Raw genomic sequence first — 23472 nt, 5'->3', positions numbered from 1 at the left:
CCCATTCTATAAGTGTAAAATTGATTAGTCCTTCCTAAGTGGAATACTTTGCATTTGTCCTTATTAAACTTCAACCTGTTTACATCAGACCATTTCTCTAGTTTGTTCAGATCATTTTTAATTATGACCCTATCCTCCAAAGCACTTGCAACCCCTCCCAGCTTGGTATCATCTGCAAATTTAATAATCATACTCTTTATGCCATCATCTAAAATGTTGAAGATATTCAACAGAAGCGGTCACGAAAAAACCTGACCCCTACAGAAGCCCACTTGTTATGCCCTTCCAGAATGATTGTGCACCATTAGTAACTACTCTGAGAAGTTTAGATATAATAGTTTAGCTTTAGGTTTTACAGAGAGGGAATTTATGCTCCCAAGCCATTCAGTCTGCGCTATCTCTTGCCAACTCGGCCTCTCCCACAGGCACTTTGCCCAGGCCCCCGTGTCAAAGAGGGGTTATGCGTGTACTACTTGTTTTCTGGGGTTCTGATGTTTAAGTTTGCATTATCTTCAGTCTTTCCAACCACAGATTTCTATACACATGGCAGGGCAGGACAAATGACTCAGAATCCCAAGAAAAGTGGGATTCCCCCAAATCCTAGAACACAGAGTAGAAAAGGAAAGGGAGAGGGATAAAGCTCTTTTAGATCTCAACACATGCAGAGGACAGAATTCCAGGCTGACAGGACATCACACATCCTCTGCTACCCCTTGAATTCTCCAACTGCTTCTGTCCTCTCCCCTATAAGATCCCTTATCTGAGCCCTTACCGTCCATTCCCATTTATTCCTTCCCCATACCACCTTCACCCCTCTCTGCAGGCCCAAGCACTTCTTCTCCTATTAACACCTACTCCTTCACCCCAATCACTCTTCCCCTCTCATTAAGCATTCCCATTCATAATATATTCTCTTTTCAAAAATAGTTTGAGAACCTTCCGACTATTCTGTACTCCGATTACATTTCTCCAAACAAGGGGGCGGGCAAATCTTGACATTCATTTTCCCCAAATCCTTACAGTTCTCAGATTTCTGCCCAAGGTGGGTTTTCAACATCAAAGTTGTAGATTCTGAGATAAACAGTCCCTATTCATTGTAATGAGATCTTCTTAGTTCAAAAACAGTACCCAGTGGAGATGAATACAGCCTAAAACGATAACTTTGAGGTATGTATGGATCGGTTCTCGGCTTGTTTAAGGCTAAGATCAAGTGTGGTATACATTACAGCGTTAGGCCAACAGAAGGCAGCTATTTCAATCACTTCTCACATAGACAAGAATGCTTCCTCATGACATCCTATAGATTCAGGCCTGTTCTACACGTGAAGCATAATCATGCCACTCAGAGGACGTGAAAAATCTACATCACCGAGATTGCTGTCTAATGGAGACTTAGGTTGGCTTAACTAATTCAATACCCAGCTACCAACTCTTAAGGGGGTGGATTACTTATGCCCCCAAATCCCTCTTTCTCCCTCCATGGCACCCCACCCACTGAGGGGGACAGCCTCAGGAATTACTGGGCGGGCTGGCACAGCAGCACAAGTTGGGCCCTCACATACTTCCCCATGACTCTGGCCACAGTGGGAAATGGAGCGCACTCCCTCTGCTGTGCTCTGCTTCCCCATGGCTTCCGCCGCCACAGGGAGCAGGCACCTCTGCCGTACCAGGTCCCCTCAGTATCCCATGGGGGAGAGGGTAGGGCAATGGTGGGAAGGGTTGGGGGATGCAAACAGACACCCCCCACCTGCCAGGACTCCCGGGCAGGATTGTGCAACTTCTCTGGCCAAGGATGGCCTGTGGGTCAGGAGTTTGAAACCCCTGGCATAGGTAATGTCTATGCTGAAGTGCTATAGAAGCACAGCTGTACCACTGTGACTTTTTAAACGTAGACAAGCCTGTATCACTAAATAGTTCTACTATTTATTATTAAGTTTTTGTAGTGATTTGGTCGTTCTTCAATCTGCATGACACGCTCATATTTCCAAGCCAATTAGAATGAATTTGTGAGTAAGATTTTATACAACACTAAAGCAAAAGCTTTACTGAAATTCCAAATATCTACCAAGTCCCCTATGATTAATTCTGCAGCTCTAAGAATTATTTAATACATTTAAAAATCTATGTTTAAATGTACAATTAAAACTACGATTAATCACAATTAATTTGTAAAACTGTTTTTTTAATCAGGCAGGTAAATTGCAATTAGCCGACAGCTCTAATGAGAAATTTCCCCACAAAATATACTTGTAAAAATCTTTCCGTTTGCATCAATTTGCTTTGTTTTCTTGCTGCCCTCCTTTTCATAGTAAATCTTGCCTGACGGGATTTTCTTGATGAGCTACCTCACCATTTTTCATTTGCAAAACAGGATTCTTTTTATATTCAGATCATATCACATAAAGCTGCAATGAGCACGTCATACTACTTGTGTGGATCTATTGTATTTCAGAATGCCTGATCCAGCTGTGTTCCACACTTGGGAATTTTCAGAATTTACCTCCCCATTACCAGCAGCAGACATTCTTGCCAGCAAGTTAAGGGAGTAGGAATTGGATATATGAAATGTAAGATGGCTAGAAACCTGGCTAGACTGTCGGGCCCAACGGCTAGTGATCAACGCCTCAATGTCAGATTGGTCGTCGGTTTCTAGCGGAATGCCCCAAGGATCGGTTCTTGGACCAGTTTTGTTCAACATCTTTATTAATGACCTGGATGAGGGGATGGATTGCACCCTCAGCAAGTTTGCAGATGACACTAAGCTGGGAGGAGAGGTAGATAGGCTGGAGGGTAGGGATAGGCTCCACGGTGACCTGGACAGATTAGAGGATTGGGCCAAAAGAAATCTGATGATGAGGTTCAACAAGGACAAATGTAGAGACCTGCACTTAGGACAGAAGAATCCCAAGCATTGTTATAGGCTGGGGACTGAATGGCTAAGTAGCAGTTCAGCAGAAAAGGACTTGGGGATTACAGTGGATGAAAAGCTGGATATGAGTCCACTTGTATGCCCTTGTAGCCAAGAAGGCTAATGGCATATTAGGGTGCACTAGGAGGAGCATTGCCAGCAGATCCAGAGAAGTGATTATTCGGCTCTGGTAAGAGGCCACATCTGGAATATTGTGTCCAGTTCTGGGCCCCCCACTATAGAAAGGATGTGGATGCATTGGAGAGGGTCTAGCAGAGGGCAACCAAAATGATTAGGGGGCTGGAGCATATGACCTATGAGGGATTTGGGTTTGTTTAGGCTGCAGGAGAGAAGAGTGAGGGGGGATTTGATAGCAGCCTTCAACTTCCTGAAGGGAGGTTCCAAAGAGAATGGAAAAAGGCTGTTCACAGTAGTGATGGATGGCAGAACAAGAAGCAATGGTCTCAAGTTACAGTGGGGGAGGTCTAGGTTGGAGATTAGGAAAAACTATTTCACTAGGAGGGTGGTGAAGCACTAGAATGGGTTACCTAGGAAGGGGGTGGAATCTCCACCCCTAGAGGTTTTTAAGTCTCAGCTTGACAAAGCCCTGGTTGAATTGATTTAGTTGGGATTGGTCCTGCCTTGGACAGAGGGCTGGACTTGATGACCTCCTAAGGTCTCTTCCAGCTCTATGTTCTCATTTTACAGAGACCTAAACTGAGGACATGGGCTGAATGGGACCAGAGAACCATTGGTTCTGTACAGAATAGGGATGGCAACATGTAGTCAACTACACAATTAATGGATACGCCTGGGCTTATCAGTTAATCTTGTCAACTACATGCATTTCCCCACCTTGCTGCCTCTGTGGCAGCAGGAGCGGGGGAGGGGGATGGGAGGAGTGGGAGCTGGTACCCCACAAGCACCAGAACCTCCTCCACTCCCACACTTCTGCCTCTGATAAAGAGGCAGCAGCACAGAGGGTGAGGGGAACAGGTAGGAGATGACAGGCGTGGGGAGCTAGCTTTCAAGCAGGCAGGTGCCTGCTCCATGGACCGGTCTGGGCCCGCCCCTTGATGCCTCCTACAGAGGTGGTGGGGGGAGGGCAGATAGGAGCCGGTGTTGGGGGGAACCAAGCTTAAAAGCCAGCTCCCCCCAGCACCAGCTCCGCGATGTTGCCTCCCCGCCCCTCGGTGCTGCCTCTACCAGAGCTCAGATCACCTGCAGACAGGAGCTGCTGCCACTCCTGCCGATGCCTCTGTATCAGACAGCAGTGTGGGGCTGAAGGCAGTCGGTCTGCGCAAGGAACTGGTTTTTAACTGGCTCCCCTCGCCGACAAGTTGCCACCCCGTGCTGCTGCAGCATAGGATGGCAGGTAGCTCCCCGCGAATGGGGCCAGGAGCATACTGGCTGCCAGCGCCACCCTTGGAGACTATGGAATAGTTGTGTAACCACTAAGATTTCATGCGGTTACACGACCACTCAACCATTCACGACCATTCTGCTCTCTCTTCCAACAGTAAAAGTTGAGGGCTGCCCTATGGACTTAATTGTGGTTACAGTGGTTTGTGCCTCTGTGAAAGAACAGAACACATTCTATCTAGCTTGTTTTCTTAGTTGCAGTCTGATAGTTTAGCCACCTCTGTAAATTCACTTCAAGTTATCAGAATAGTGTCTTCATTGTAATTCAAAGTGAAATTGTTTACATCTTTAAACAGAGATATGGCATAGAATGTACTAAAGAAGATGAACTGATGGAGTGGAAAATAATGGAGGCTTCTGAATACTATCTTTGAAAGCTTCTTACAGATTCATCAGTTATTTCAGTGTTTAAAGATGGAGGGAGAGTGGGGAAGAGAGGAGATTATTTCTATGAATAAAACGTAAGTAATATTACCTCTGTTCTCTTGTTCCCTTCTTTCTTGTTAGGTATTTATGTTTTCATTTTTCATGGTGAAGCAGCTTTGGGACTTGAGATTTATTTACTTATTTTAGAGATTAGACATCTACCCCAACAATTTCAAAGAAGAGATAGGTTACCAAAAAGGCATTGCCAAATATAGTTTAAAAATTTCATACTTTAAAATGTGTCAGGAGTTTACCATTCTATTTTGAGGCAAACTTAAAAATAAAATAATTCTAAAAACAAATTATCCACTTTTGGGGTATGTCTACACTACAAAGTTAGTTCGAACTAACGGACGTTAGTTCGAACTAACTTTAATAGGTGCTACACTAGCGCTCCGCTAGTTCGAATTTGAATCGAACTAGCGGAGCGCTTAGTTTGAACTAGGTAAACCTCATTTTACGAGGACTAACGCCTAGTTCGAACTAGCTAGTTCGAACTAAGGGCTGTGTAGCCCTTTAGTTCGAACTAGTGGGAGGCTAGCCCTCCCCAGGTTTCCCTGGTGGCCACTCTGGCCAACACCAGGGAAACTCTATGCCCCCCTCCCGGCCCCGGACCCCTTAAAGGGGCACGGGCTGGCTACGGTGCCCGTGCCAGGTGCAAGCCTGCCAGCACCCAGCTAGCAGACCCTGCACCTGGCACGGCACAGAGCCACCCACCCGATGCCCCCCAGCCCACCCCCTCTTGCCGGGACCAGGCTGGCGGCTCCCGGGAGCTTGCCCTGGACCGCAAGAGGCGGGCACCTTCCTGGGCTAGTGCGGACATCGTGGACCTCGTCCACGATCTCCGCACTAGGCACAGGAAAGTGGCCGTCTAGGGCAGGAGAGCTGCCAGCCTGGCCACCCAGGACCAGGTGTGCATGAAAATCAAGGGGGTCCACTGAGACCCCCGACACTGAGCCCTGAGCTTACAATGGCCGTACTGGGTCAGACCAAAGGTCCATCTAGCCCAGTAGCCTGTCTGCCAACAGCGGCCAACCCTAGGGACCCTGGAGGGGATGGACCGAAGACAATGACCAAGCCATTTGTCTCGTGCCATCCCTCTCCAGCCTTCCACAAACTTTGGGCAGGGACACCACTCCTACCCTCTGGCTAATAGGACTCCATGGACCCAACCTCCATGACTTGATCTCACTTCCCTTTAAACTCTGTTCTAGTTCTAGCCTTCACAGCCTCCTGCAGCAAGGAGTTCCACAGGTTAACTATTTGCTTTGGGAAGAAGAACAACTTTCGCTTACTAGTTTCAAGCCTGCTACCCATTCCTTTCCTTTGGTGTCCTCTAGTCCTTCTTGATGGGAACTCAGGAAGAACTTTTCTGAATGCACCCTCTCCACCCAACCCCTGCTTTTAGAGACCTCTATCCTGTCCCCCCTCCGTCTCCTCTTTTCTAAGCTGAACAGTCCCAGTCTCTGTAGCCTTTCTTCATCTGGGACCTGTTCCCAACCCCTGATCATGTTAGTTGCCCTCCCCTCTCCCAGCCTTTCTCTTCCCCTCTCCCACCTCCTTTTCCCAGTCTCCCCCAGTTTTTTTCAATAAAGACAGAGTCAATGTTGGAAGAAACGTTATCTTTATTTTGTACATCAATAAGAAGGGGGGCTAGGGAAGGGTAAGTGGAAGGAGGTGAGGGAGGAATGGGGTACGAGCCCCCGATGGGGAGGACTGGGCTGGCTCTGCGGGCTTCTGGGGGTGGAAGCTCTCCTGCAGCCCCCCAATTACTCCCTCTCCCCAGATGGCAGCCTGCGGCAAGTGCAGCCGGGCTGATGGCCGAGTGGTGTGATGTGCCCAGTGTGGGCACTCAGGGCACTCCAAGCCAGAACTTCTTTGCAAGCGGGGCACCCCTTAGAACTGTGTGTCCGGGGTGGGGGTCGGGACCCTTTAAGCGCAGCCCTCGGCTAGCCTGAGACAGCATCTCCATGCTCTAAGTCCTCCTTTTATGCCCTGCCAGCACTGCTTCCGGCCATCCTTAAGCCCTGTTCAGAGTCCACTCAATGTGGACTTACTAGTTCGAACTAGCAAAACGCTAGTTCGAACTAGTTTTTAGTTCTAGATGCGTTAGTTCGAACTAGCTTAGTTCGAATTAACTAATTCGAACTAAGTTAGTTCGAACTAGCGCTGTAGTGTAGACGTACCCATGTTGAGTTCTACAAAATCCAATTTCCCCTCCCCCCCCATCTTCTGACTCATCCAATGGTTAATCGATAAACACATCAGATGTGTGTTGATATCAGTGATGGTAGTGCTCAGACAAATATATTTTATGTAAATAGATTATAATGCAGACAAATTGTTAACTTAAACCATCTCTTGAAATGCCTCACGTGATGGTTGAACATAAACATTCAATTACATGATATCTAACATCCCTAGTACTGAAAAAGTGGGAAAGAAAACACCACCATTCTCTCTTATCTGACTACGATACCTTTCTAATCCAAACAACTGCTTCATTACTAAACACACAGTCTGGTGCATCCATTTAAACCAGGCTTCCTTCTTTGCTCATCCTGGGCACTAGAATGACATTGTTTAAGACAGTGTGACACACAAATACACTAATATTTATCTCTCAACAGATTCCTGAAGTAATTCTACAGATCACTGAATTTCCTCTAATGTCATTTGCTCCATGTTCACTATAGTTTGTGAGACTTCCTAAAATACAATCTATCCTTCCTGTCACATCTATTAAGGCATTCTGCTCTATCTGGGTCATTATATCTTGTACCAGACTTCTTTGAAGTCACAAATCAAGATTACTGGTCTCTTCTTTGTTGAGGCTCCAATTTAATGCATATTTTCACCAACTGAACTATTAGAGTTTGGTTGCTTCACAATCTGCACCTTCACAACAGCAGAACAGCTGTTCATGAAAGACAAGGTTAAAAGTTCCAGAAATCCTCTCCTCTGCTCTTTTTATTTATTCTTCCATTATATTTCTTCTTCCTCCATAATTATGTCATGTGTTCTCTCAGAAGGTCCCAGATGGTGTCATCTCCTCTGTTTCATCTCATTTGGTTTCACCAGTTTCCACCCATGACTTGCATTCAAGTCTAACAGGCGCATCTTCCTTATGCTTTTTTACCTCAAGTTAACGGATTGTTCTACACAAATGCACAGGGGAGGTGCAAGCCCTTTAAACAGTAACAGTTAAAAGCACTCATGCATCTCCAGCTCCCAGGCAATGCACGAGGGGTGGGGCCTGGAACTGCTGTGCAGGCAGGCCTAAGTTGGCTGGATACAGCCCACTGAGAGGCTTTTGCCCACCTCTGTTCTATGCCCTAAGAATCAGCACACGTTAGAACAAACAGAAGGGCCACACTCAGTCAGAACAAAGGTCCGTCTAGCCCAGTGGAGTTTTACAACACTAGCCAGTGCCAGGTGCCCCAGAGGGAGTGAACAGAACAGGGAATCATCACGTGATCCCTTCTCCTGTCACCCATTGCCATCCTCTGACAGAGGCCAGGGACACCATTCCTACCCATTCTGGCTAATAGTCATTGATGGACCTAACCTCTATGAATCTATCTAGTTCTTTTTGAACCGTGTTGAAGTCCTGCTCTTCACAACATCCTCTGGCAAGGAGTTTCTATCAACTACTCCACTAGTCAACAGACACTTCTGCATTCCTCCTTTGAAGTGTACAAGAGCCCCAGTGGGGACTGGGATGGGTTCTGGAGTGGCCCACTGTATAGGGCATTTGCCTGGGGAATGCAGGGTGGTGAGTTTGAGTCCTGCCCACCCCTCAAGCAACAGGAAAGTCAACACAAGTTTCCCCAGGGATGGAGCAGGCTCTGGTATGAGGAAGGCAGGATAAGTGATGCCCTCAAGGTAGGGAGGTGAGATGGGATCTGGAATAGCATAGTGCATTGGCCTGGGGAGTGTAGGGTGGTGGGCTTGAGTCCTGTGTGCCACCTCTGCATACCCAGGCAGCCACTAGGGGGCCAACACCAGTTTTCCCAGGGATGGAGCAGGCTCTGGTATTAGGAAATGCCATGCAGAGCCCAGAGTCAGCTGAGGAGTTCCCAGGCTTCACGGCACTGCCTCTTTGAATGCTGGTCTGGTCTTGCTTGGCATTTCAAAGGGGCAGTGCTGCATAGCTGAGCCCTGGATCAGATGTGCTGTTGCTTTGATGTCCCCCTTCTCTGTCTCTGACAAAAGTAGCAGGGGGAGGGAATCAACTAGTCGACTGACTATCAGATAAGTATTTGCTTATCAGATAGTCAACTAGTCCTTAACATCCTTATGCTGCACAATGAGTCGATGTTTTCAGTGAGCTATCCAGTGGCTTTTTCAGTATAACTGCTGACATCTAGGCTAGGCTAACCTGGATGCTCGGACCTAAGTACTGATCAGCCAAGTTAATGTTGCACTGAAAACACACTCCAAGTGCACTTATTCACAAGTCAAATCTGAGGAAGTGGGTTTGGCCCACGAAAGCTCATCACCTAATAAACCATCTTGTTAGTCTTTAAAGTGCTACACAGTCCTGTTTTTTGTTTCAGCTTGACTAGACTAACACGGCTACATCTCTATTATTATTCACAAGTCGTGATGCATGTTTCAGCTCAACCAGTTATGAAGGTGCACAAATGGTTCCATAGTTAAGGTTGCATTGAGTTTCTATTTCAAACAGCTTGAGTTCATTAACCTGTAAGACACCATAAGAACATTATAATTTATGTTCCTTCCTCACCAAACGCCTGGGTAAAGCTGGCATTTGTGCAAGAGAGAGGAGGTACTACATGAGTCTAAATAAATTTGATTAATTAATTTGTGTATATGGGTGAGGAAAAGCTCCTGGGTATGTATTCGGTATGATTTTAATGTATTTAAAATACACTTACAGATTTAGATAAGGTTGTGTGTGCACATAAAGTCCTACAAATGAAATGAAAAATAGAGAGGTCCACCATCTCTACTTTCACACACCCTTCTGATCCTGCAAAAAGGCTTAAAATGAGTAAACTATTAATTAGCTATAAGTGTAGTACTGCATGTGTGTTTGATTCTGTAATCCCTCCAAAGCACTGTTATCTTCTCTTCCTGTTTACTGCTCCAAGTTTGGTTAGACACATGCCTTTATGCTCACTTGATCTCTACTCTTTCATTGCTAACAATTGTTCATTTACACCTCTGTTCACCCAGCTCTAAACTAAGAAACCCAGCCATACCCACAAAAAGCAATAGCTACACTTCCCTCCAGTCAGCCATGCTCTTCAGTCACTCATCAGTATGTGCAGTATCTTTAACTGCTTCTATAATTGCTTTGAAGAATGACCCATCTTCCCTCTGAATGTTTGTTATCCCATCTTTTTTTAATCTTATAAAATAATTACCACCTGGCTAAAATGAGAAAATGTAAATATATTAAATTAGCTTGCTAATAGAGGAATATTCCAAAACGTGGTATTGATTTGTTTTGATAACTTTGCTTTGATTAGTTTTTATGATGTATTTGGCACTCACAAATCCTTGACCATTTCAAAATAAGTTCTAGGGCAAAGTTTACAAAATCACCTAACTTACCGAGCCTTGTCTGTGTGAGAAAGTTTTACCAGTTACACCGGTACAACTTCCTTTGTTGACAGTCTTATTCAAGTCTGAGTGTCTTTTTACGTAGTCTAAAATAAAAACCTGTGCTCATACTGTAACAAGTTGCTACTCACAAAGTTATATGGCCACAACCACATCACTACAACTGGTAAAACTCACCTGTGTATACAAATTTTGAAGATGCTAAATCACATAGCAACTGTTAAAAAAATGTTACACTTGTCAACTTTACAAGTTAAATTAAAAACAGGAGCAAGCAAATAAAGAACCAGGAATTTACTCTGATTGCAGGGCAAGAAGATAACAGTTATAGAAATGAGAGTACAGAATAAATTATGTTAAGGATAGGATATGGAACATCAAAAAAGCAAAGAAACTATGATAAATTGGAGCATCTCTCTACAAAAAGGCAAAACCACTAACTTGGGGATATATGCATAAGCATTATTTTGCCTACACAATGACATGTAGACAATCCGTGGCCACCTTAACTTTGTGCTGACACAGCTATAAGTAGCCCAGAGTTGAGAACCTCTGCTCTGAAACGTGAAGTATAATGTTATTCTGGCAGTATGCCATTCTGATCTATAAACTTAGTTTTCTTTAATAATAAGTGCTGTCTCACTCACTTCATGAAGGTAGAAAGCATTTGATGTCGTTCAGTAACAGATTTGTTTTATTCCAAGTATGTTTTAATTATCAACTCCAATTTTTGTACTAGCAGCAAATTAGAAAATGGGAGATCAATGGTCCAAATTTCAATTACTGCAGAAATAAAGATCCATAATAGATTTTTTAAAATGCCAATGCTATTTGGCAAGCAATTAAAAGAATGCACCAATTATCCACCAGTGCTTTATGATGGTTTTAAGTTTTTCCTCTACACATTTAGATATATAAACTTCATCTGTTTTTGAGTAGAGGAGGAGATGATAAATGGCCTGTATGGACTAACAATGCATTGTAAATTAGAGGAAAACACAAAGTTTCTAATCACACTGTAGCGAATTGGAAGTTTTATTTTCTTAATGGTGCTGTTTTCACTAGTGGATTGGAGGGCCAGGTCACTTTTCTCAATTTGATGTTTTCCTCCTTTTCCTATTAATGGGTGCTTAGCCCCATTCATATAGCTGAAATAAGGAACCTGCACTAAAAACTAAACTATTAACAGTTAGGGTGTGAATGTTTAACCCGTTAACCAGTGGGGGCTGGAGCAGATCCCCACCTGCCATAGGGAGGGGGCTGCTCCTGCCCCAAGGGGGGGACCGCTGCAGACAGGGGCTGCACCAGGGCCTGGGTACACCACAGGCAGGAACCACTCCAGCATCCCGGCCAAAACAGCCTCTGTCCCCCGCAGGCCAGGGTAACTGGCCTGCGGGAGATGCCTGGCCTATGCTTCAGTGCAAGCAGAACACAGAAGATCCCTCCCCCTTCAAGGGGAGTGCAGTGCACATAGGTGCACATGGTCCCCACAGCCAGATGCTTTGAGCAACAGGCAGGGGTGTAGCAGGCAGGAAGCCTGTCTGAGCATCCTGCTGGCCGGGAGCCACCTAAGGTAAGCACCAGAGCATGAACCTGGCATCCCATCCTAATCCTCTGCTCCCCTTCCTGCATCCCTGGCACAGGTCATGACCCAAACCTTCTACACCCCTGCTACAGGTCACAATCCAAATCCTCTGCACCCCCATCTTTTCTCCCAGGTCACAAGTCAGAACCCTGCACCACTTCCGGTATCCCTGTCCTAGGTCACAACCCTAGCCCTCTGCACTCCAGCTGCTGCACTCATAACCCATCCCAGGTCCTCCATGCCAACCCACTCCCCCAGCGCAGCTCTAACTCTCCTATCCCACGAGTGGAGGCCAGGGTGAAGGGGAGACACACCTAACCCTGCCCCATCCCCCATGGCACCACTAGAGGGGCTGAGCACACTGTCTAGCTTAGGAAACCAGCCTCTCCCTCCCCATCAAGAGCCATCAGGGAAGCTGGGAAACTCAGCCCCACTCCTCCATTCAGGAGGTGCTGAGGGAGTCAGCTACTCCTCCTTCAAGAACCACCAACCTGTGGCACTGGGCAGTGCAGCCCCAGCCCCTCAGATGAGCTATCTGTCCCCTCTCCTGGCCCCCTGGGCAGCACAACCCTGCCCCATCCCCCAGAAAGGAGCCAAAGTTGGAGAACTGCCATCCTCACTGCCATAAGCAGCCCCATAAGACCCCCAAACCTCCAAGCCCCCTGGTCTAAGCCTCCCTGCCCTGATCCCTGCACACCACACTGCACTGAGCCCCATACACACACACTTCCCACCCTCTGCCCTGACTCCTGCACCTCAACCCCTTGCCCTCAGCCCCCAACACCTCCCATTCCTTGCTCCAAGTCTCCCATCCCCCAGCCTGAGTCCCCACAAAGAACTTAGCAACACCAGGTAAATCCTCTCAACTACTATATATCTGAGAGAGTTTGTTTGTTCAAGTGCTCCTGCTAACCAATGAGAGTTAGTACCATCAAATTCGGTATCCAGCCTCCTCTGACCATAAGCAACAGAAGGGTCTGGTTGTGCCAGGAAAATGGGATATATCTAAAACGAGAATGCTTCTCATAAAACTACACAGAAAAGACAGTCACCAGATAGGTGAAAGGGGCAGGCAGCGGGCATCCCTCCTGTCCAAGACTGCCCCATCCCCGAGCCTCACACCCCTCCAGGTGTTCTTCAGGGAGTTTGGGGGGAGGTTTGAAGCTCCCCTCCCCCAGATTCGTATGGAGACATTGTTGGCTGTTCCCCTTTACCAAGGAGCAAGGGGAAGCGCAGACAGGCTGTGCACTTTGCTCTCACTCCAACAGGGACAGTAAGGGAAAGAGCAAGCAGCCCTGGTACCTATCTCAGAGAAAAGGAGGCTGTGTCCCCCACACACTCCCTGCCCCCCACACAGACTCTGCTGCCAAGAGCCCCCTCACCGCCACCAACCCTGACTCCTGCACCCCCGACGGTCCCTGTGCCCTCCTTAAGGACCCAAGCAACACCAGGTAAATTTGCTAGTTTAAACAAATTTTAACATATACAGAAAAATCTTGTTTTAAAACTAGTTCTGTGAAGCCTCTCTGCTCTGCATTTCACAGACTTATGAAGAAAGTAACCTCATTAACAGCTGTCATTAAAATTGGTCAAATACCTAGAATAATCCATTTAATCATAATATACATCAAGTATAAACAGGACAATTTTTTAAAAATGAGTATTTTCAGATTTCTTTCCTTGTGTTACTCCATCTCAGTATAGAGAGCTATAAACAAAAACACCTTAGAGAGAAATCATTCTAATCTAAGTAGTATATGGAGCAATAGTTTTAAATGCTTACATTTAAACTATTTGGAAAGGTTTCTCTAAGGAATTTAGAGATGAATTTGATGTTATGGTATGATAAACAGAAAAATATACTTGCCATCTTACTAGCTTAAAAAGTGAGGTTAACAGATAGTATGGATTTGCTAATCACATGCATGTTACACTAAGTACTAGCTCTTAATATCTGCAGTAAACATATCTACAGATAAGAATATTTGCTTCCTCCTTCCCTAAACCGAAGATAGATTTGTAAACATATTGAGAGAAGATAATCTGGAAAAAATGCTTGTGTGTTCTGAGTGACATATTTATGGAATGTGTCTTTTGGGATATTAAAAGGTTAACCCCTTTTTTACCCCCATCCCTTTTAACAACCCCAAAACAAAAGACATCAATGGAAAGTTTACAAAAATGAAACTTTAACACACTAAGTCTTATTACATTTAAAAGTTAGCTCAAACTTAATTTTACATACTAATACTATTTAGCATTTTCTGTCTTCAAAGTATAGATTAACACATTTTCAATATTCTTATGTGTGAAACAATATTCTTATGTAGGAAAGTGCAGCAGACCAAAATACTCAGCATATGGGGTTTATGAAGCACATGTTCAGAAAGGGTTCCGTTTACAGTGGAGAAATGCGTGCAAAATGCTCAAAAACATAATAGGCACTGTTCAGGTAAGAGGAAACTGACATCGCGATCAGAGAGGTAATGGTTACAAACAGACTATATACAAGGCACACACACCTATGTACATTCCAATATGTTCTTTTTTTTTTTAATGTCATCCATTAGCACAAAACAAACAATTTGGACTTACGTAAAACACAACTCTTCCAGTTCCATTAGGGAATTATACTTCCAACTATGTCAGATTCCAAATCATTATAGCAGTACAAACAACCGAAAATCCCTATGAGAATAAACAGACTTTGAATTGTACCTGAAGTCAACAGATTTAGGTCCTGACTAACCAAGGCAAGAAACACAGTTGAGGACACGTCACCAGGAAAAATCTGTCTATGTCCCTTGTAAATAAATCAGGGGATTGCTAGCCCACTGAAGGGCCAAGATTTCAATAATACCATGCATGATTCTGACCACAGCCTCTATATAGAATCTTTAACATGAGGCCTAGCTAACAATAAACGAAACATGGTTAACAGAGCTAAGCTGTGAGCAAAGGCAGGCTCCTGTTCACAGATCTTGGCATGAACAGGATCTGAAACTAATTGGTAACAAGTCCAGGTGCAGAACAATAATTGGGACTTATCTTGAGTTGCAGACCCATGACTCACTGAGAGGAGCCTTGAAGTCCACTTCCCAGTTCAGGAAGAGAGAACAGTTGATATACCTCTCCCCGAATACCAACCTAGCTTCAGGGAGAGGTCTGACATATCAGCATGAGTGATGATGTCCACCCATCACAGACGCAAACTGCAGTCCTGAGAAGGGGAGAGGGGCGGGGTGCATTGATAATGGTATACTGTAGCCAATGCTGTGTACTGCTTATTGTTCTCTGTCTCAGGACCGTATAGGAATGTACCTGCAGACAAACCTATTGAAAGGTGCCACCTATCATTCCTAAAGATTCGGAATCTGGATTTAACCTACATTCTACAAGAAGAACCCTGAGGGATAACACCTGTGTATTAACAAGCATGTAAACCTGAGCCACAGGTGGAACACTCATGTAATCTTTTAGACTACTGGCTTATTGTGCTCATTATGTTTTGCCACTAGAACATATCTAGGGAATTCCCACCCTGTTTCTTCTCTCTGCCCATCAGCACCCTATGTAATCTATTGTAATCAGCTGTTTGTCAGTCTGAGTAATAAAAACCTCGTGCTTGAATCTACACAGTGTCAAACTTCTGTCCCTTCACCCACATTCCTCAAACCTCAATTGTTACAGTAGAATTGCCAATGTAGAGAAGCTGTTTCTCCGCCACCATGATCTAGCTGGTTTAAAATGCATTTAATGTTAAATTGCATTTAATCAACTAGTAGATGGAATTTCCATTGATTAGTCAATAAGGGGGGAAACTACGTTTTGGCTAATGGATGAGGCTTCAAATTTGATGCCCCATTTCCTAGTTCTGCCCAACTTATGGAAAAGAAAGGGGCACATTTACTCTTTTCCCCCACTTCCCAATGTTAAGTAATGGCCGAGTTTTTCAAGCCCTGTCTCTGCTTGACTGAAGCTTGTTTCAGGATGAACTCCTCAAATACAAACACATTAGCAACTCTATTCATTTTCAAAGCAAGGAATACATCCTACATATACATTTTGGACAGCTCATATAGGGTGGGCAGAAGAATCTTGTAGAGTTTATAGACAAAAGAACTGAAAGAAAATATCCCACATGTGAAAATTCCCAAAGGCATTGCATTAGCATTGCCTGCTCATTTAAACAGTTAGATGAATAAACCCCATATCATGTTTCCTCAGAGAAAATCTATGTTCTCAATACAGGCAGTCCCCGGGTTACGTACAAGATAGGGACTGTAGGTTTGTTCTTAAGTTGAATCTGTATGTAAGTCGGAACTGGCGTCCAGATTCAGCCGCTGCTGAAACTGACCGCCAATTCTGACTTACATACAGATTCAACTTAAGAACCCCAAGTCAGCTGCTGCTGAAACTGATCAGCCGCTGATTCCAGGAAGCCCGGGGCAGAGCAACTGTGCCTCGGGCTTTCTGTAGTCAGTGCTGGTCAGTTTCAGCAACGGCTGACTTGGGGACGCCTGGGGCAGAGCAGCTGCGGTGCTGCTGGGTTGCTCCAGTAGCACTGCTCCTCGCTCCTCGGCGCTACTGGACCAACCCAGCAGCACCCCAGCTGCTCTGCCCCAGGCGTCCTGATTCAGCCGCTGCTGAAACTGACCAGCAGCGGCTGAATCAGGACACCTGGGGCAGAGCAGCTGGGGTGCTGCCGGGTTGGTCCAGTAGTGCCCAGAGCGGCGCTGCGGGACCAACCGGCAGCGCCCCAGCTGCTCTGCCCCAGGGTCCACAACAAAAGCCTGGTCTGCTGGGGGGGGGGGAGGGGAGGCACACTAGCTGCGCCCCCCCCCCCCCCCCCCAGCAGACCAGGGACACAGGGAGCAAAGCCGCAGCGGCAGGGTGCCTGCCTCTGAGGCTTTGCTCTGGCGCGGGACCCGCCGCTGCTGCGGCTTTGCTCCCAGTGCCCCTGGTCTGCTGGAGATGGTCCCCAGCAGACCAGGGGCACCAGGAGCAAATCCACAGCTGCGGCGGGGTCCTGCGCTTCTGAGGCTTTGCCAGAGCAAAGCCTCAGAAGCGGGGAAACCCACCGCTGCTGCAGCTTTGCTCGCAGTGCCCCTGGTCTGCTGGGGACCGTCCCCAGCAGACCAGGGGCACCGCGAGCAAACCCGCCGGGGCTGCGGCTTTGCTCCCGATGCCCCTGGTCTGCTGGAGACGGTCCCCAGCAGACCAGGGGCACCGGGAGCAGCTTTTCTCGCCCCGGAGGTCGAGGTGGCTGACCGCTGCCTTCGAGCTCCGGGGCGAGAAAGCCCCGTTCGTAAGTGCGGATCCGACATAAGTCGGATCCGCATAAGTCGGGGACTGCCTGTATTCTTGTTAGCATTTGTTCTCGCTAACTACAGTTAGTATAGAATTCCATGTATAATTTAAAAGCTTAATAGGAAATGTCAGGTGTTTAAAGAGTTTGCATAGTCCTGGAAATAAATTCTGCTAGAATAGGAACCTCATTTTCAACATTTATTTTCCAGTTTATAGTGGGTCTTCCTGGAAAAGCACAGATTGTTCAATATAGATTCACAAGAAATAAAATAACCCTTTCGGAGGCCATTGACATGGCAATAACTGTCCTTTGTAACTCAACTTCTGAACACTACATAAAAAAGAATATTATTTATTTTCTTCTCTAGAAGGAGGAAAAGTGGGATACAGACTACCCTTTCTCTTCCCAAACACGGGCACCAAATTCGTTGAGATGCCTGACAAAACACAGCCAAATGAATGATGCCAAACAGATGGACTGTCTGGAACCTTGAAAAAAAACCAACACATTTGCTTGATTGCAGACATTGAAAAAAACCAAAAGAACGCTTCCAAGACAATAGGCAAACTGTGATTACATCCCACTTTGCCTTCTGAAGCAAGCATGAACGTCACAAAGCTTCTGTATGTAGGCAAAGCTCATTTACAATAAACAAATGTAAATGTTCTTCCAGCTACACATAGATTTGCTGTGATAAATGTCACTCCCTTCTGAAGCGTGTGGACATACAAACAACAACCATCATCTGTCTCACAGTAAACCCGACCAGGAGGCTGACAAATCTGCGCATGAAAAAGCACAGGAATGGACAAGCAAACTTAAAGCATAATGTCCGTAGTGCAGTTTATAGCACATTTATAAGTCTGATTATTATTTTCAGTTTGTTCTTTTATGCACATTCTTCCTCATTTGTTTTGAGCGATAGAGGAATTATTTATTATGTTCAACCATCATGAGAGGCATTTTAACAGATGGTTTAAGTTAACATGATAGTCTTATTTAACAATTTATCTGCATTAGAATCTATTTACATAAAATCTATTTGTCTGAGCACTAACATCACTGACTGATAACACATATCTGACGTATTTATTGATTAACCATTGAGTCAGAAGATGGGGGGAAAGAATCAAATGGGATTTTGTAGAACTCACCAAAAGTGGATAATTTGTTTTTAGACTTATTTTATTTTTAAGTTTGCCTCAAAATAGAATGGTAAATTCCTGACATTTTAAAGTATGTAATTTTTAAACTATATTTGGCAATGCCTTTTAGGTATCCTCTCTCTTCTTTGAAATTGTTGGGGTAGATGTCTAATCTCTAAAATAAGTAAATAAATCTCAAGTCCCAAAGCTGCTTCATCATGAAAAATGAGAACATAAATTCCTAAAGGGAAAGAAGGGAACAAAAGAATAGAGGTAAAATTCCTTAAGTTTTATTCATAGAAATAATCTTCCCTCCTCCCACTCTCCCTCCATCTTTAAACACTGAAATAACTGATGAATCTGTAAGAAGCTTTCAAGGATAGTATTCAGAAGCCTCCATTATTTTCCACTCCATCAGTTCATCTTCTTTAGTACATTCTATGCCATATCTCTGTTTAAAGATGTAAACAATTTCACTCTGAATTGCAATGAAGACACTATTCTGATAACTTGAAGTGAATTTACAGAGGTGGCTAAACTATCAGACTGCAACTAAGAACACAAACTAGATAGAATGTGTTCTGTTATTTCACAGAGGCACAAAGCACTGTAAACACAAGTAAGTCCACAGGGCAGCCCTCAACTTTCACTGCTGGAAGAGAGCCGAACTTGACCCACTGCTTTCAAGCAGCGTTTTAGTTTCACCCTCATCAGATCTGAGCAGGAATATGAAGCCCATGTGGGACTTCATTCCTGAATTTCCTGTTTTTCAAGTAGATGCAAACTAGCAGTGGTTCAGTCTGCCCCATTCCTTTATTACTTCTAGTCTGCCCTTTACACATATTAGGCAAGATTGCCCCCAATAAAAGGGGAAACAGTAACGGACAAATGAGAGTAATAAAAAATGAACAAAACGATGGAAAATACTGTAAGGAACAGTATTAGTCAAAGGAATGGAAAGGATAACCAAAAAGATCTTTCCATCTATTATTTCTTGAATTCTAATAATGGATCCTGTCTGCTGAGAGGCTTTTGCCAACTCAAAAGGTAAAGGATTTCTCCCTCTACCAAATTATTAGGTAACCCTCATTCTACAGTAAACTTCCGATAATCCGGCACCTTTAGGACCTAGGGGGTGCCGAATTATCAAATATGCTGGACTATCGGAAGAAGGGGCTATGAGGGGTCTAGGGTGGTGTGGGGGGCATGCCTCATAGCCCCCCCTTCCGACAGTTCGGCTCTGCCCCAGGCTTCCCCGATTCAGCCGCTGATGGTCAGTTTCAGCAGCGGCTGACTTGGGGACGCTGGGGGCAAAGCAGCTGGGGGGCTGCCAGGTTGGTCCAGTAGCACTGAGGACGCTACCGAACCAACCCAGCAACACCCCAGCTGCTCTGCCCCCAGCGTCCCCAAGTCAGCCGCTGCTGAAACTGACCAGCCCGCTGGTCAGTTTCAGCAGTGGCTGAATGGGGGACAGCTGGGGTGCTGCCAGGTTGGTCCCGCAGCACCGAGGGGCAGCGCTATGGGACCTACCAGCAGCACTCCAGCTGCTCTGCCCCCGGCTTCTCCAATTCAGCCGCTGGTCAGTTTCAGCAGCAGCTGAATCGGGGAAGCCGGGGGCAGAGCAGCTCCAATGGTCCGGCTGCCTGGAGCACTTCCGGGTTCCTGATGGTGCCGGACCATCAGATGCCAGACCAATGGAGTTTTACTGTACATCTATTCTACTGCTGCCTCTCAAAAATCTGGAGCTGCCTTCCCTGTTGTTATAAATTATAGCTATCAAAACAAGGTAAATCTTGAAAGAGGTGTGGCCCAAAATTTCAGACCCAGTTAAATAACTCGCACATCATTGTAATCTTCCTCTACCTACAATTTGGATTTTATTGTCTCGCAATGTCAGTCCTACACATTTAGATACTAGAGGATCAATAACTAAGGCCTATCGATGTTTCCAAAACTAGAAGTGAGGGGCCCAACGTTGCCATTCTAGAGTGACTTTATTTACTAAAGATTATACATAGTGTACCAAAACAACCATTCACATTGCAGTTACAAACACTTATGCTTTAGTGTTCTGGGCCATCATTTTAGGACACTGCATTATTTATAGGACAAAGCAAGTAAACACTAGTGAGATGGCTGCAGCAAGATTCGTCAGGACAGAGTGAAGACACTAGTAGTCAAAGGAGGTTCATTTCAAAGTCTGGGAAAGGGGCTGAGCTAGACAATTATTGGATTGAGAGGAATAAATTGGGGGGAATGAGTTATCAACTCACACAAGCCAAACACCTGGTGGTGATTTTGGGGGGCAGAGTGTATGAATAAAACAGGCATCATGCAAGATAGAGGAACCTAGCAAGAGACAGCAAACCACCCCAGGGCTGGCAAATCATCCAGAATCAGACAGCCGCTAATGAATACCCCCAACTCAGGGTGAGCGCAGTAGCTACAAACCAGGTCAATGAAGTCTATCAACCAGAATGGGCTGGTGATTGACTGGACAGTGAGAAGACTGTAGTCAGAGCACTGGATCTGGTTGCCAAAGTGTGCTGGTCAGCTGTAGGGTCTGGCTAGAGATTAGATCACCAGGGTCTGGCCAAAGGGGGCTGGCTGAATGGGGCAGTAGCAGGGAGGTCTGGAAGCCAAAGAGCACTGGGTGGGGCAGTGACCGGGGGGAGGGGGGGGGGCAGCCAGAGGATGCTTGGCAGAAGGGCAAGGCAGGGGAGGCCTGGCAGTCAGAGGGTGGGGCAGTGGCAAGGGGAAGAAGCTGGCAGACAGAGGGCACTGGGCGGGGCAGTCGTGGTGGGGGGTGTCTGGCATCCAGAGGCACTGGGCAGGGAAGTAGGGAGAGTCTGGCAGCTGCTGGGCGGGGCAGTGGCTGGGGGGGAGTCTGGTAGCTGGAGGCACTGGGCATGGCAGGGGCAGGGGGGAGAGGGGTCTGGCAGCCGGAGGCACTGGGCGGGGTCCCACGGGAGGCAGGGCAGTGGCGGGGGGGGGGGAGGGTCTGGGCGAGGCAGTGGCGGGGGGGGGGGTCTGGCAGCCGGAGGCGCTGGGCGGGGCAGTGAGCGGGGGTCCCACGGGAGGCGGGGGGGGGGGCGCTGGGCAGGGCAGTGGCTGGGGGGGAGGGTCTGGGCGGGGCAGTGACGGGGGGGGGGGTCTGGCAGCCGGAGGCGCTGGGCGGGGCAGTGCCGGGGGGGGGGGTCTGGGCGGGGCGGGGCAGTGCCGGGGGGGGTCTGGCAGCCGGAGGCGCGGGGCAGTGCCGGGGGGGGGGGTCTGGGCGGGGCGGGGCAGTGCCGGGGGGGGGTCTGGCAGCCGGAGGCGCTGGGCGGGGCAGTGCCGGGGGGGAGGCTCTGGGCGGGGCAGTGCCGGGGGGGAGGCTCTGGGCGGGGCAGTGCCGGGGGGGGGTCTGGCAGCCGGAGGCGCGGGGCAGTGCCGGGGGGGGGGGGGTCTGGGCGGGGCGGGGCAGTGCCGGGGGGAGGCTCTGGGCGGGGCAGTGCCGGGGGGGGGTCTGGCAGCCGGAGGCTCTGGGCGGGGCAGTGCCGGGGGGAGGCTCTGGGCGGGGCGGGGCAGTGCCGGGGGGGGGGGGTCTGGCAGCCGGAGGCGCGGGGCAGTGCCGGGGGGGAGGCTCTGGGCGGCGCGGGGCAGTGCCGGGGGGGAGGCTCTGGGCGGGGCGGGGCAGTGCCGGGGGGGGTCTGGCAGCCGGAGGCGCGGGGCAGTGCCGGGGGGGGGGGGTCTGGGCGGGGCGGGGCAGTGCCGGGGGGGAGGCTCTGGGCGGGACGGGGCAGTGCCGGGGGGGGGTCTGGCAGCCGGAGGCGCGGGGCAGTGCCGGGGGGGGGGTCTGGGCGGGGCGGGGCAGTGCCGGGGGGGGGGGTCTGGGCGGGGCGGGGCAGTGCCGGGGGGGGGTCTGGCAGCCGGAGGCGCGGGGCAGTGCCGGGGGGGGGTCTGGCAGCCGGAGGCGCGGGGCGGGGCAGTGCCGGGGGGGGGGGGGGCGCGGGGCGGGGCAGTGCCGGGGGGGGGGCTGGCAGCGCTGGGCGGGGCTGTGGGGGGGGTCCCACGGGGGGCGGGGCAGGGGCCCCAGGGGCCGGGACCGAAACGCCCCCGCCCCGCTCGCTGCGAGCCCCGGGGCGGGAGCGGCTCCCCCAGCCCCCCCCGGCGGAGTCGCGGCAGCGCTTCGAGAGGCGAGCGGGCGGGCGCAGCCGCTTCTCCGCGGCGGACTCCTTACCGGCCGGGGCGGCGGGGCCAGCGCCTCAAGCCCTCCGCCAAGATGGCAGCCAGTCCGAGCCCAACCTCAGGCAGCGACTTTCCAAAGTCGGACGGCCACGACGCATGCGCAGAGTCAGCGATGGCGGAGGGCGTGGAGGGTGAAAACTACAACTCCCAGAATGCCCCGCTGGGAGTACGCACGCGCACTACCTGGGCGGACTGGGGTCGGACTGTCAGCTGATGGGTCGAGGGAAGCCGGTGGACTGGGCGCTGGCGCGGCTCCCGCAGGGGAAGGGGCTGAGGGTGGGCCACCAGGAATGGAGACTGGCCGCGTGAGTGGCCCCGAGCCCCGCGCTTCCCTGCTGCTCCCCCCAGTCCCGCCCCTCCCCCTCCAGAGCTGGAGCGAGTCAGCTGCTCCCCGCGCTCCGCCCCTAGCGGCCGGGAAGGGTCTGCAGGGCAAGCCCCAGTGGGCTACAGGTGCCACCACCAGACTGAACCGCGGGGTGGGTTCCCGGACGGATCTGGGGGGGGCGGGCTCTGTGAGCAGTGGGGGTCCCACAGAAAGGGACTGTTGGACTCTGTGTGAGCTTCCCCATAGGGATCCTGGGGGAGAACTTTGTGCAGGCAGGGGGAACTCACCTAGACAAGGATTATGGAGAGCCTCTGCTCACAGAGACCTTGGGGGCAACTCTGGGAGTAGGGGCCACCTCCCCGACAGGAATTTGGAGGGGGTTCTGTGCAGGTAATGTGGCACCCATCCAGACCGGGATTATGGAGGTGCTCTGTGCTAGCAGTGGAGTCTCCCCATAGAGGGGTGCTCTGTGCGGGTTCAGATGTGCTTTGAATTTATTTCATACAGAGAAGGTATAATATGGTTATTCTT

The 23472-nt window shown here is 48.6% G+C and overlaps 1 protein-coding gene across 1 annotated transcript in view; it reads right to left on the bottom strand.

Annotated features, from left to right (window-relative positions):
- The window catches only part of ITCH (itchy E3 ubiquitin protein ligase), a 108076-nt gene extending 85339 nt beyond the window's left edge, over positions 1 to 22737 (bottom strand). Inside the window, exon 1 of the mRNA XM_075901534.1 lies at positions 22609 to 22737. The gene's annotated coding sequence lies outside the window, so the exon portion shown is untranslated. The remainder of the gene's footprint in view (positions 1 to 22608) is intronic.
- Positions 22738 to 23472: the final 735 nt, after the last annotated feature.

This window comes from Pelodiscus sinensis, chromosome 18, assembly GCF_049634645.1.
Source record: "Pelodiscus sinensis isolate JC-2024 chromosome 18, ASM4963464v1, whole genome shotgun sequence".
NCBI lineage: Eukaryota > Metazoa > Chordata > Testudines > Trionychidae > Pelodiscus > Pelodiscus sinensis.
This window is presented reverse-complemented; position numbering and strand designations above follow the sequence as displayed.